The sequence below is a fragment of the Chiloscyllium plagiosum genome, chromosome 29, assembly GCF_004010195.1.
Source record: "Chiloscyllium plagiosum isolate BGI_BamShark_2017 chromosome 29, ASM401019v2, whole genome shotgun sequence".
NCBI lineage: Eukaryota > Metazoa > Chordata > Chondrichthyes > Orectolobiformes > Hemiscylliidae > Chiloscyllium > Chiloscyllium plagiosum.
The window spans coordinates 31,725,737-31,739,986 of record NC_057738.1 but is presented as its reverse complement, the minus strand read 5'-3'; positions in this window follow the sequence as shown (position 1 = coordinate 31,739,986).

The window sequence follows — 14,250 nt, the reverse complement described above, 5'->3', positions numbered from 1 at the left end:
AAAGATGAGTAAATAATAGGTAAACAGTGGCAAAAACACAGATACAGGCGAGTGTTAAGAGTTTGTGAGTCCATTCAGTATTCTAACAACAGTAGGGTAGAAACTGCTGCAAAACCGGCTGATGTGTGTGTTCAGGCTTCTGTATCTCCTCCCCAATGGTAGAGGTTGTAGAAAAACATTGCCAGGGTGGGATGGATCTTTGAGAATGCTGGCGGCCTTTTCTTGACTGCGGGCCTGGTAGGTGGATTCTATAGATGGGAGGTTGGCCTGTGTGATTGTCCGGGCCGAGTTCACCACTCTCTGTAACCATTTCTGATCTTGAATGTTACAGTTGCCATATCAGGTGGTGATACATCCAGACAGAATGTTCTCGATGGTGCACCTATAAAAGTTGGCAAGGGTCATGCCAAATTTCCTCAGCTGCCTGAGGAAGAAGAGACATTGTTGGGCCTTTGTAACCAGTGCGTCCACATGAAGAGTCCAAGAAAGCTTGCTGTGGATGACCACTCCCAGGAGCTTGACACTCTCCCTCGTTCCACCTCTGTGCTGTTAATGTGTACAGGAGCATGAGTAACATCCCGCCGAAAGTCAATAATGAGTTCCTTGGTTTTGTCAGCATTGAGAGCTAGGTTGTTCTCAGTGCACCGTTTTTCCAGATCTTCCACCTCCCGTCTGTAGTCTGTTTCATCACCATCTGAGATTTGATCGACTATGGTGGTGTTATCAGCGAACATGTAAATGGCATTAGTCTGGTATTTGGCGACGCAGTCATGGGTATACAGTGAGTACAATAGGGGGCTGAGTACACACCCCTGAGGGCTCCAGTGTTGAGTGTTAGTGAGGAAGAAATATTGTCCCCAATCTTCACTGATTGTGGCCTATGGGACAGGAAACTGAGGATCCAGTTGCAGAGAGTGGGGCTTAGTCTGAGATCACTAAGTTTAGTAATCAGTCCCGAGGGGATAATAGTGTTGAAGGCTGAACTGTAGTCGATGAGTAGGATTCTTACATAGCTGTTCTTGGTGTCAAGATTTCTGGGGAGGAGTGAAGCACAAGTGATATGGCATCTGACATGGATCTGTTGGTCCGATAGGCAAATTGGAGTGGGTCAAGAGTAGTGGGGAGGCTGGAGTTGATTAATGCCATGACCAGCCTTTCAAAGCACTTCATCACCACCGAGGTTAGAGCCACTGGGCGGTCGTCATTGAAACATGCTGCATGAGCCTTCTTAGGCACAGGGATGATGTTGGCCTCTTGAATCAGGCAGGGACAGTGGCCTGAGGCAGGGAGGAGTTGAAGATGTCCGAGAAGACCTCTGCCAATTGTCTGCACATGCTCTGAGTGCACGGCTTGGTACTCCGTCTGGTCCCGTTGCTTTCCTTGGATTCACACAAAGGAAAATTGATCTGCTCTCTGATGCAGTGTGGCTGAGTGGTCTAAGGCACTGGATTAAGGTTCTAGTCTCTTAGGAGGCATGGATTCAAATCTCCCTGCTGCCATTTGTGCCTGTTATACTACAGTGTGTTAAACACTGTTGTGTTTCAGTTTAACACAACAAACTGGATTTGCTTCTTGGAAACTTATCTATGATGAGGGAGGATGCAGACTCTCCATTGGGTCAGTGTCTGTGCTGTTGCGATCACATTCGACTCCCACACGGCATGGTGTCTGATGACCCTTTATATTTTAAATAGCATGATCCTGACTCAATTGACAGCCTGCAAGGACCTGGCAAGTTCAGAAGTACACAGTATGTCATGAAAGCCTTATTTTCTTCTGCTTTCTGGAGCACGGGGATTTCTGGATTGCTGTGGGATGTTTTCGCTGCTTCAGCTCGTCTTCAACCTTTCTTTGTTCTCTTTTTTTTTAAAGAGACAGTCATCACTGCAGACCATATGACAGTTCCTTGTGCACTCAGTACGGAACACAAATGAAATATCTGAATTACATTTACTTGAAGATTTCTTCAGGGTTTATTTACATCTAAAACTAATAGTATAGCTCTTTGGCCCTTTTTTCTCATTTTTTCAATCTTTTATCCTACTCTAAGATCAAACTAACTTGCATATCAACAGCATCTAGTGATCAATAGACACAACTTTGACCCTGGGTACTACAGTGCAGAAAAACTGTGGTCTCTGGTCATGTGATGACATCCTGCCTGTTTTCTTATTTGTAAGTAAGTAAAACTTTGAAAGCAATAATACAACATTAATAACTTTGTCAACCAGATCATCTACGGTCTTATTGAATGATGGAGCAGGCTCGAAGGAACAAGTCCCTCATTTGTCTATATGTTCATGCCTGCTTCTATGTCACCTTTCCCCTAATTCAGTTAGTCCTATTACAGGAGAGACGTGTGCATACGTTTTGTGTGTGTCGGGGAACATGGGAAAACATTGCAGCCAGCAAAAAGCTCCCTCTCTACTGGAGGCAGGCCGTGTAGCTGATGGCTACCCTCTGCTTTCATCATGGGAGATGCTGAGGTTAATATGAGGCCATCGGCTCCATCCTATAATAGTCTCGGTAGAAACCCTTCAAACCAATGCAGCGTCCTGCCTCTTTAAGGGCAAGTGGACAATGTTCACACCAATGTACCCTCCTCTTTTGCCACAACAGAGAGCAGAAGATGATGGCCAGGAAAAGAATGGATGAAGAACAAAAGGTGAAGAAGAACAAACAAACATTGTGAGCACTTGAATCTTTCAGGACCCGGTAGGAAGCACTAGAATCAATAAGGTTATTGATCAGTGGAGACGCAGATTGAGTGGAATGGGGCTGGAAGACAATACATTTTCCAAGGGGCAGTTAGCTCTCAGGACAGGAGTGCACAAAGGAAACCCAGACCTGATAGAAAGTACACTTGTTTCCTGAGACCATGGGCTCGGGTTACACAACCAAGACGGCTTCCTCGTAGAGAACATTACCTTGAGAGGAAGACTATCAATAGAAGAAGCCAGCCACTAGCCTATAGATATATTTTAAAGCTTCCTTCCCACAGATGCTGCTAGATCTGCTGAGTTTCTCCAGCAAGTTCAGTCTTTGTTTCAGATCTCCAGCAGCCTCAGTTCCTTGTTTGATTGTCCTTGATAAATGGGAGCTGGTACTCCCCTCTGGCTGATATTGCACAAGATCCTCTGCGGCTGTGCCAAATGACTGTGCTCCATGATGTCAAAATTGAGAAATGGCCTCATTGACACAGGCAGCACAGTTCAGTTGGATAACTGGAGCCGTCAATATATGCACAGGAAGGGAGGATAAATATTTCCTCATTGAGAAGTCGAGAGGTTGCGGAACCTGGACAGTTGGAAAGTGGGATAATATTGGGTCTTGCCAGATCTTGGGGGGACTTTGTGACTGTAGTTACCTAATGTAGGCAGTTGACTATTCATAAGGAATTTTCAAATAGTTTTATTAAGTTTAAAATCAGAGAGCATAGGGTTAAAGGGAGAGGGAAGAGATACAAAAGAGTCCAGGTGGATTTTTTTTAACACAGAGGGTGGTGGTGTGTCTGGAACAGACTGCCAGAAGTGGTGGTGAGGGTGTGTAAAATTTTGCCATTTAAGAAACATTTAGACAGGTATATGGATGGGATAGGTATGGAGGGATAGGGACCAATGCAGGCTGATGGGACTAGTCTAATTGAAAAAACTGGGCCAGATGGTTGAACGGCTGAAAATGTGTTGCTGGAAAAGCGCAGCAGGTCAGGCAGCATCCAAGGAGCAGGAGAATCGACATTTCGGGCATGAGCCCTTCTTCAGGAATAACAGAAAGCAGATGGTTGAAGGGTCTGTTTCCATGCTGCAGACCTCCATGACTCTATCCTCTATAAGTTTAATAAGCAGCAAGTTTAGGAATGATATATTAGTTAATTTCAGTATCACTGACCAGATAACCAGAGAGGCTATGTCAGATTCAGATGTCCAGGGAGATTTATTACGAGCAGAAAATCAGCAGAAAAGGCTTGGGACTGAGTTGCTCTCCAGGCAAAAAGACTGGTCTCAATTTTATATTATCGAAATGATTTAAATTGAGAGGAAATCTAGTGCTCTTTCTTTCCCCTCTTGGACAAATGAAGGATTCCTGATGAAGAGTTTATGCTCGAAATGTCGACTCCTCAGATCCTGCCTGAACGACCGTTCTTTTCCAGTGCCACACTTTTTGACACATGAAGGACACTTGCCGTATAGTTTGAGAGCCCCAGCAAGCAGTTTCGGGGAGCGAGGGCCATGCTAGAGTGGGCAGATTCCTGAGCACTTGTTGAACAGCTGCAAAATTATTTGTAAGTTTGTGTTGGGTTTCCAAGCATAATCCTGAAAACAGCAGATCTCCTATGCAGTTCCAAGAAAAATGAACCAAATTTTTTTTTTTTTTGCTCAACTCGTTTGCAAAATGCAATTGGTAAAAGATCTAAATTGGAGCAAAATATCGGGCAGTGTCAGGAAATGATGTGTGAAATTGACACTTGACACATATGAGTCATTGGAAATGAAATTAGTGGCTAGCTACAGATTTCATATCCATCCACGTTTGACAATTGGATTCAAACCTTTAATAATAGGACGTGGACTCTTGAATTATTGGTAGCAACATAAGGGGCACTTGGAACTCATCTTATCTAGTAATAGAATTGCATCCTCAGATACGAATCTTGAATCCCATTGATTGCGACACTGACTACTATATTCAGACAGGAAGTGTGACTCATTGCCTGTCAGTGGACGGCCCATTGCAGAAGAGTTTGTCGGAAAGTCATCATGTAAAGGGAGCGATGGGATAAATTCATTTTTTGGTGCATGGCAATTCTAAAGTTTGCTCGAAATAGTGTGTGCATTTACATAGTATGACCGTTGCACAGGGTTGGACTGCAGACAGCGCCCCGTGGCTGGTATGGAGTTGGGTGGAAGGGGGCAGGAGTGGGGGCTGTTTATCAGGGGTGGCGGGAATGGTTACTGCAGGGTGAGGCTATATCCGGACAGGAGAGATAAGGAGGAGAGGAGGTGAGAGAAGAAGGCAGCTGATAGGGGTGTAGGAAAGGGGAGAGAGCAAAAGGGGCATGAAAGGGGAGGGGGAAAGAAAGAGCTGAAAATGGGGAGACTGAAAAGGGAGTTGGGGGGAAGCATGAAGAAAGAGCTGAAAGAGGGAGAAAGGGAAGAGATGGGCTATTTCTGTTTTTAAATACATTTTAATGATTCTGCCTCCACCACTCTCTGGGGAAGAGAATTCGAAAGGCTAACAATCATCAGAGAAATTGTTTCTCTTCATCTCCATCTTTTCATGGAAGATCCTTTCTTTCTAAACTGTTTGCTTTAGCTCTAATCTCCCTCACACTTGGAAACAACTTTTCCACGCCCACCCTATTGAGTTCCCTCAGAATCACTTATCTCTCAAAAAGGTCAACTCTCGTTCTAAGTTCCAATGGGTACTGGGGAGTTCCAAGCTGAGCAGTGTGCAGGGGGAGGTCAAAGTGCAGAAGAGGGCTGTGGGGAAAAGACTGCAAGAGGAAATGAGTAGGAGATGAAGGCTGCAAAGAGAGAGAAAACAATTTCATGCCAACAAAGGAATTTCAGCCAACTCAAAACCAGGAAAACTATAATTCTGAATATGGAATCTTGAGCTTCTTGTTGAATTAGCTAGGGCATGTTTATGTATTTATTCATAGGATGTGGACCTCAGTGACTGAGCTGAGAAGGTGGTGGGTGGTAAGCTGCCTTTTTGAACTGCTGCATTCGATGTGCTGTAGGTTGACCACAATTCTCTTCCAAAGGGAATTCAAGGATTTTGAGCAGTAACGGTGAAGGAACAGTGATGTGACGGTGTGACAGTCAGGATGGTGAATGGCTTGGAGGGGAACTTGCGGGTGGTAGTGTTCCTTTGTATCTGCTGCCCCTGCACATTGAGAAGGAAGAGGTCATGGGTTTGGACAGTGCATCTAAGGAAGTCATGAAAGGGAGTAACAAATATTGTGGAAATTGTTAAATTTAAATCTGGGATTGAGATCAGAGTTGTGGTAAGTGTGGTTGTAACTGCCTAGTTAAAATGTTCAGCCTTGTGTATGGCCAGACAGACTGCTCAAAATGATGGATTTATGAAAATGGACAACAAGTGAGGCATGCTGGGAAATTGAGACAAGCCTTAGCCAAATGTGACTGTGCTGAAAGACCCTGGAATAAACAACTGCAGAATCCAGACTGGCTGCAGCTACAAACAGACAGTATGCAATTGACCCAGCAATTGCAGACCATAAAATACACTTGAATTTGAATGGGACGGAATTGACCTGAATGTCGTCCCGGGACAATCAGAAACATTGAGCTGTTTACCAGACAAATTAGTGCCTCACACTCTTATTTGAGTTCTCCAATTTCAAATAACCTCCCTTCCCTGCCCCCAATTCCCTTCCCAGCCCCTCCTCCTCCCTTCTACTCCTCCCAGCCACCTACTGGATTCATTCCTCCCATTGGCCAGCCAGTCATACCCTCTACCTGTCTTCACCTATCCCCACTTCACCATCCTGCCCCCGCCATCTCCTTTATCTGCAGCTCCCCTTACACCCACCCCCAGTCCTGAAGAAGGATTACATCCGAAACATTGACTTCTCCACCTCCTGATGCTGCCTGGCTTGCTGTGTTCTTCCAGCCTCCTGCTGGTCTTCCATCGGCATGTCAATACCTGCTGGGTTCGATCACTCAGGGTGATCAAACCTTGACCAATCTATTGGTGGACATGGAAGACCCTCCCAAAAGAGCACAAAGACTCCTAAGTATAAGAATCACTGGATTCTTATAGTGGAAATACTCTCAGGAGTGGTAACTCAAGATCAAACACAGAGAAGAGAAGACACCCCTGGGACTTCCAGGAGAAGACCAGACAATCATCGCTATGTGGATCAGGGTCATGATCTAGTGTGGTGGGATATGATCATCCAGAGTGAAGTTAAAGCACATGATAGTGGATTAGATTTATAGAGTAAATTGTTAGCTTGTGGAGTGTTTTATTATAATATTAATGATGTTAAGTAAATAAATATTATCATTCACAATTATTAAGAGTTGTCTCGCAGTTTCTTGCTAGGTATAAGAGTTAAACACAGTGTGTCAGGTACACCAACAGCATGAGCTCAGTCCCATCAGTTTGCAAATACAGTCAAGATTTACACAGATACAGATCCTTCAGTCCAACTCATCCATGCTGACCAGATATCCTTAATTAATCTAGTCCCATTTGCCAGCTTTTGTCTCAAATCCCTCTAAATCTTTCCTTTTCATATACCCATCCAGATGCCTTTTAAATGTTGTTATTGTACCAGCCTCCACCACTTCCGCTGGCAACTCCTTCCATACATGTACTATCGTCTGCATGAAAAAGTCCCCCCTCAGGTCCTTTTTAAATCTTTCTCCTCTCATTTTAAACCTATGCTCTCTAGTTTAGGACTCCTCTATCTTGGGATAAAGACCTTGTCTATTTACCCTATCCATGCTCCTCATGATTTTATAAACAGTCTATATAGTCACCCCTCAACCTCTGACACACCAAAGAAAATAGCGCCAGCCTATTCAGCTTCTCCCTATAGCTCAAATCCTCCAACCCTGGTAGCATCCTTGTAAATCCTTTCTGAACCCTGTCAAGTTTCACAACATGATGTGTTAAAGTGATGATTTTTGTGTAGAGATTTGTCAGTTATTTTGAAGCAAATACATTTGTTGCTAACTTGTGACTGTTGTCTTGTGCCAATCTAAATACTGTGATGTCAAAGAAAACAATGCTTTCCTTGTGATCCTTTAGTTTTACTGGGAGATAATCAAGCTATCAACGAACTCTTCTAATTCAGATTCTGTGTCAGTCCAAATACTCTGCTGGCCAGCACAAATACTTCTGGCATTGGCACTGTGTGATTGTATCATCCAATAAACGATTAAATGAGAATGAGAAACGAGTGTCTTAAAAACAAAAAATGTACCCCAACCCCCAAATAAAAATACAGCCCTCAAGAAAATCACAACAGTCCTCTCAGAGAAGAAAATAATTTTGACTTCTGTTCCAGTTGAGTGCAGAACGTAATTGGAAAGCTGTGGTGAAATTCTAGCAATATGAAAATTGTCTTTATGAGTCCTTATAAGTCCAATTATTGTTAAAACCCAGTCTCTTCATGGTTATCAGGATTTACAGATAGGTTAATAACCATAAAAGGAGAAGTGTGATTCTCTCGGGTCAGTGTCTGTCCCATGATGATTGTAATGTAGTTTCCGTCTGACTTTGAATTTCAAATTTTGTCTGTCTTGACTTTATACCTTGGCTTTGACCAGTGTACTACAACACAGAAATTGCTGAAGAAACTCAGTAGGTCTGGTAGCATCTGTGGTGATAAAGCAGCATTAACATTTTGAATTTGTTCTGACGAAAGGTCAATGGAATCAAAATGTTAACTGTTTCTCTTTCCACAGATTCTGCCAGATCTACTGTGTTTCTCAAGCAGTTTTTTTTTCTTTCAGACTTTCAGCATCAACAGTTCTCTGTTTTACTTTAGTGTAACAATACAGTTGGTTCCATATAAATGAATTGATAGCAGAGGTTATTGCAGGACAAAACCAAAGTGGTTCGTGTTTTAATACTGTTATCAAAATCAGACAAAAGCTGCAGAATCAGACTAAAACTAAAACAGCATTATTCATATGTTTGTCAAAACTGCAGGATTTCATGGCTTAACCCACAGACAGCAACAAAGTTGAAAGGCCTAGTTGCCATTTGGTGGGGAATTTCTGCTGTACAATGACAGCATTCTTGTGGATCCCTGTGGTATTAATGCAAATATGTTTATACTGCTGTATTTATGATAGGTTTGGTAGAGTATAAAGCTTTGCTTCCAGTTCAGAAAAATCTAGGATGAATAAATTGATTCTTTCAAAAAATCAGCCCTGAAGTTACCAGCATTAAGTTTAGAAGCTATTTGTGTGTCTCTCTAAAGGGTTGATGGAGCAAGTCACCTCAGCAGAAAGTTTTAATTTGTGAGACTTCTAAACCGGAAGGGTTTGGTGAGAAATCTGCAGTTATTAGAATTGAGGAAGTTTAGATTTGAGAAACACTTCATGTCAACAAATTTGGAAAGGACTCACTGAACTGTCTCCGCAGTCTATGGGCAAGAAGGGATCAGTTGGTAGAAGTCTAAAGAGTTGAAACAGATGTGCGATTTCTCTGAATTTGTGTTTCTGAAATGCATAGTCTCAGGAAGCTGTTTTGAATTTTGGTCTCTTGTGCATTTTAGACCTTGCTAACCACCTTCTATTTAGAAAGCATGGTTTTCAAAAAATCCTTCTTTTGTTCAATAAACTGTTCTACTGTTAGAGAAAATCTGCAGCCTGTTATGAATATGTTTCAGTGACGAGCCAGCACATTAATTAACTAAACAAAACAAAGCACACAATCTATCAATCCAGGTTTTATCCTGAGATCTCGATTGTCTAGGAGCATCATCTGTTCATATCATAACAATGGGGGATTTGAATTCATTGAACTTAAAAGGGATATGTGACTCTTTTCGTGAATAGTGTATGTTGAGGTTCTGAATATAAGTGTAAATGTCTATGTTGTGAAGTTTTTGCATGGGTTGAATATTCAAGGTAGAATTGAATGTTGATGAGAGCAGAAGGCATAATGCTTAATCACTTAATATCACTTGAAATATTAACCAAGACTAAACTGAAAGGTAGCAGATAAATTTAAGTAGAAATTAAAATGAGACCTTGCAAGAATAAGATGTATAAAATGATTATTCGGCATTTTAAATTAGGACAGAAACTGCAATTGAGAGTTTGCACCCAGAATTGGCTAGGAGACAGTCTGAATTGAAAATAAAACTGACTTAGAGAGAGAAATGAAGTGAAAACATATGAATTAGAGGAAAGAAAGAATGAAAGATTAAATTTTACTGAAAACAGAGGGAAAATGGAGTGAAAATGAGGAGAAAAGAAGAAATAGAGAATTGGAAATAAGAAAGCTTGATTTGGAAAGAGAGAACAAAGAAAAATAGTGACAGAAAGAGATTAAACCACTCAGCTAGCACAGGTCCACTGGGAGAACAGCCCTGCCCCTGGATAGCCTCTGCTGGGCCGGACTCGGACACTGAGAGCTACCTGTCCGATACGGACCCCCCCCCCACCTGACAATCCCCCTGGCTCTGGCTACATTGCCCCCTTCTTGTCCCTCCCCTAAGCAAAACAAAAAAAAGGGGGAATTGTGGGAAAAGATTTGCTAACCTACGATAGACCCACAAAAGCAAATTGGCCAAATTGTACCAGGACACCCAGAATTCCCGAGCTATAAAACTGGTCACATCCTCAGCTGTGGGAGGAGAAATCAAATTCTCTGTGCAGACTATTAGTTCTGTGTCAGCTAGTCTATTTTCTCCTCCAGCGATATCGCTTACAATAAACGGTTTATCAATTGCACTTTGAGCTGTGTTTTGTGATCTCTAACCTACTGGGCAAATTTCTCCGATAGGGCCTCTACTTAAAACTAAGATTTGAAATTAACACCTTTTAACAATTATGGATGTTGCAACAATATATCCTAAGACAGTGTCTTTGAGGGAAAATACTGAAAACAACAGTGGTGGAAAGGTTAGCATTTTTAAAAAAGTATGGATTTGTTGAAGAAATACAATCAGATCAAGAGTCAATTTTTATATCACAAATATTCAAAGAAATAATCAATCGTTTGGGAAGAAAATTATTTCTATCTTTCACTTATGTTCAACAATCTCAAGGGAGTGTTGGAAAGATGGCATTAAAGACTGATCAAAGCCTCTTCTCGGAAATGTCTTAGTCATTGGGAAAAAGGAATTCCCACTGTTATATTTTGGATGTCCCTGATGAATCCACAGGTTTCAGTCCTTTCAAACTGATCCATAAACGTGAGGTGAGAGAACAACTTAAGCTGATTAAAGATAAATTTATCAATCAAACCTAAAAGACTATATTCTAGTCGGTGTTTCCTTTCATTCCTCTGGGGGCCTGTGTGGAACTAGGAGCAGCCAGACCATTATATCCATTGAACAGAAGTAATTTTGCAAACCTTTTTGCAGTTTGTTTATGAGCTATTAAAAGTGTGCATTTATATTATTTTACAGTTAGAGTCATCCTACCTATAACATAATCAAAATTGTTCATGGGGACCAGATATCTGCTTACTACACCACATGCACTTTGTGACCAAAACTGGACACAAATAATTTCTTCCTCTGAAATCGGAATATTCCTCCCATATCTTTGTAGCCACAAGTCCATCATAGTTTGTTATCAGAGTGGATATTCTGGTATCAGTCACACAACACTGTCTTTTCCAAATTCCTAATCATTTTCCTTGGCCATTGCTGCCTGATCAAATGCAGACCACGCTCGTGATATCTCTTAGAATCATGGAGTCTTACAGCATGGAAACAGACTCCTCAGTCCAACTCGTCCATGATGATCAGATATCCTAAATTAATCTAGTCCCATTTGCTAGCATTTGACCCATATCCCTCTCAACCCTTCCTATTCATGTACCATCCAGATGCCTTTTAAATATTGTAGTTGAAACTTTATTGCTGGAACAGCACAGCAGGTCAGGCAGCATCCAGGGAACAGGAGATTCGACGTTTCGGGCACAGGCCCTTCTTCAGGAATGAGCAGAGTGTGTTCAGCAGGAGAAGATAAAAGGTAGGGAGAATTGCACTAGCCTACACCACTTTCTCTGGTAGCTCATTCCATACATGCACCACCCTCTGCATAAAAATGTTGCCTGTCCCTTATGTCACTTTTAAATCTTTCCCCTCTCTTCTTTTACCTATGTCCTCTACTTCTGGACTTCCCCACCCCAGGAAAAAAACCTTGGCTATTCCCCCTATCCATGCCCTCATGATTTTATAAACCTCAATAATCCTCAGCCTCTGACCCTCCAGAGAAAATAGTCCCAGCCTATTCAGCCTCTCCTTATAGCTCAAACCTTCCAACCCTGGCAACTCCCTTGTAAATTCTCTCTGCATTGTTTCAAGTTTCACAATATCTTTCCTACAGCAGGGAGGCTAGAATTGAATGCAGTATTCCAAACGTGGCCTATCCAATGTCCTATACAGCTGCAAGATGACCTCCCCCGTTCTATACTCAATGCACTGACCAATAAAAGCAAACATACCATTTGCCTTTTTCACTACTCTGTTTACCTGTGACACCACCTTCAAGGAACTTTGAACCTACACCCAAGGTCTCTTTGTTTGACAATACTTCTGGAAGTCTGCTTTCCAGGCAGCTGTTGAATTACATTGAAGAATTGCAGCATTGTCCTCATCACTCTTGAGAGCAGCTAGAAGCTTGAATGTAACTCTTTCTTCCATGTTTGTGCCAAGGTCTCTCATGGGCTCTGGAGTTGAGTAGGCCGAGCAGAACGCAAACCGAGAGTCAGTGACTGGATTATTGATGAGTAAGGGCTGCTTCATTCATTTTGTTGGTAGTTAGTCTGAGAGAGTGATGTTAGGTCCAAATTGCATTTGTCCTGCTTCTTGTAGACAGGCTGTAAATGAATAATGTTCGACAGGATTGGTTAGATTTCAGTGTGGTTGCGATGAAAGGGTTTGGTTAGACGTGTGATTGGCTCAGGAAGACAGGTCTGCAGCATTTCAGCGCGATATTTTTAGGCGAATTAGTCTTTGCTGGGTGATGTGTGCATTCTTAAGAGAGAAGAAGTAAAAGATTAGACATTCAGGCAAAATGATAAGGTGCATGTTTTCACCAAAGCAATTTGTAGAATGGCTTCTTTATTCCTGCACTCTAACCTTCACCAATAATGCTCACTGTATGCTCTGTAATATGATAACGTTTTGTGCTCCTTATATGAAAGAACTCAAATATTTCAAAGTGAATCAACTACTGCAGAAAGATAGTCATGTGCTGCTGTGAGTAATTTGAGTAATATCTTTTCTTTGAGAGACATCATAGAAGGGAGTGGGGTTGGAAGTGAGCTTAGTTGTGAGGGAAATCAGCAAGTCATTAGGGAAGGCTTTGGCCTTGATTGTGTTTTGAGAGATCTTTGGGAAGGTCACGAACTCAAGAGAGGAATGGGCAAGGTGTGCTGAGGTCGAGGTTTACATTAGCGAGGTTGATAAGTCATTTTGGAAAGATTGAGAGAGGATCACAGTGAGAATGTCTCAAGCTTGACATGGAGTTCAGTTCGATGGTAGGCAATAAAGATTTTAAAATGGAGGCAAAATGAGCGGAACATGATGTCATAGTTAGTGGTGGGAAGATAATAGTGAGCTGGAGGATTGGGGGGTGTGGTTGCAGATTTCAGTGATAACAGATGCAGTGCTATAGTGTACGTGAGAATGTTAGTGGAAGATATAGTCAGGTTTCATTAAAGAGTGAAGGTGTCTTCAGACATGAACAATTACTTTGCTCATTACAGTACTGGCGGTCCATGTCTACGGGTGAAAACACCTTCTCAAATCATCAAGTTATCGGCAGGAAGAACATGCTGAGGCTGATAACGTTTCACTCACTCTATTCTTGTCAGTTGTCTGGGGGAGGGGAATTTTCTACCTCGGTAATTTTTAATCTGATTTCTCACCTTGAGATATAAAAAAAAAGCTGGTGTCAGTCTGCAGAAGTAGACATACACTTACCATGTCAGAATGTTCAGGGACACGAAAGGAGAGAATGACGCAGATCATGTGGATGACATCTGCATAGACTTTTAAAAGGTGTTTTGTAAAGTACGTAATTCTCTTTGCAAAATTGAAACCCATGGCTCTGGCGGTGTGAGTACAAAATGAGCTGAAGAGACAGAAAACAGACAGCAGTTATTTTTCAGACTGGAGAGCAGTACACAGTGTTGCTCCTGGGGTCGCTTCCGATAAATGTTAAGGACCTGGTAAAGGGGACATAACTTGGGATGGAAATGTGTTGCTGGAAAAGCGCAGCAGGTCAGCAACACATTTCCATCTCTGATCTCCAGCATCTGCAGACCTCACTTTCTCCTCAAAGACATAACTTGGGAGTTCAGTAAAAAAGAAGAATGTTAATAGACCTCTACAGGACAGCACGGTGGCTCAGTGGTGAGCACTGCTACATCACAGTACCAGGGACCCTGGGTTCGATTCCAGCCTTGCGTAACTGTGTGGAGGTTGCACATTCTCCCTGTGTTTGCGTGGGTTTGCTCTGATTTCATCCCCCAGCCAAAGATGTGCAGGTTAGGTGGCTGGCCATGCTTAAAATGCCC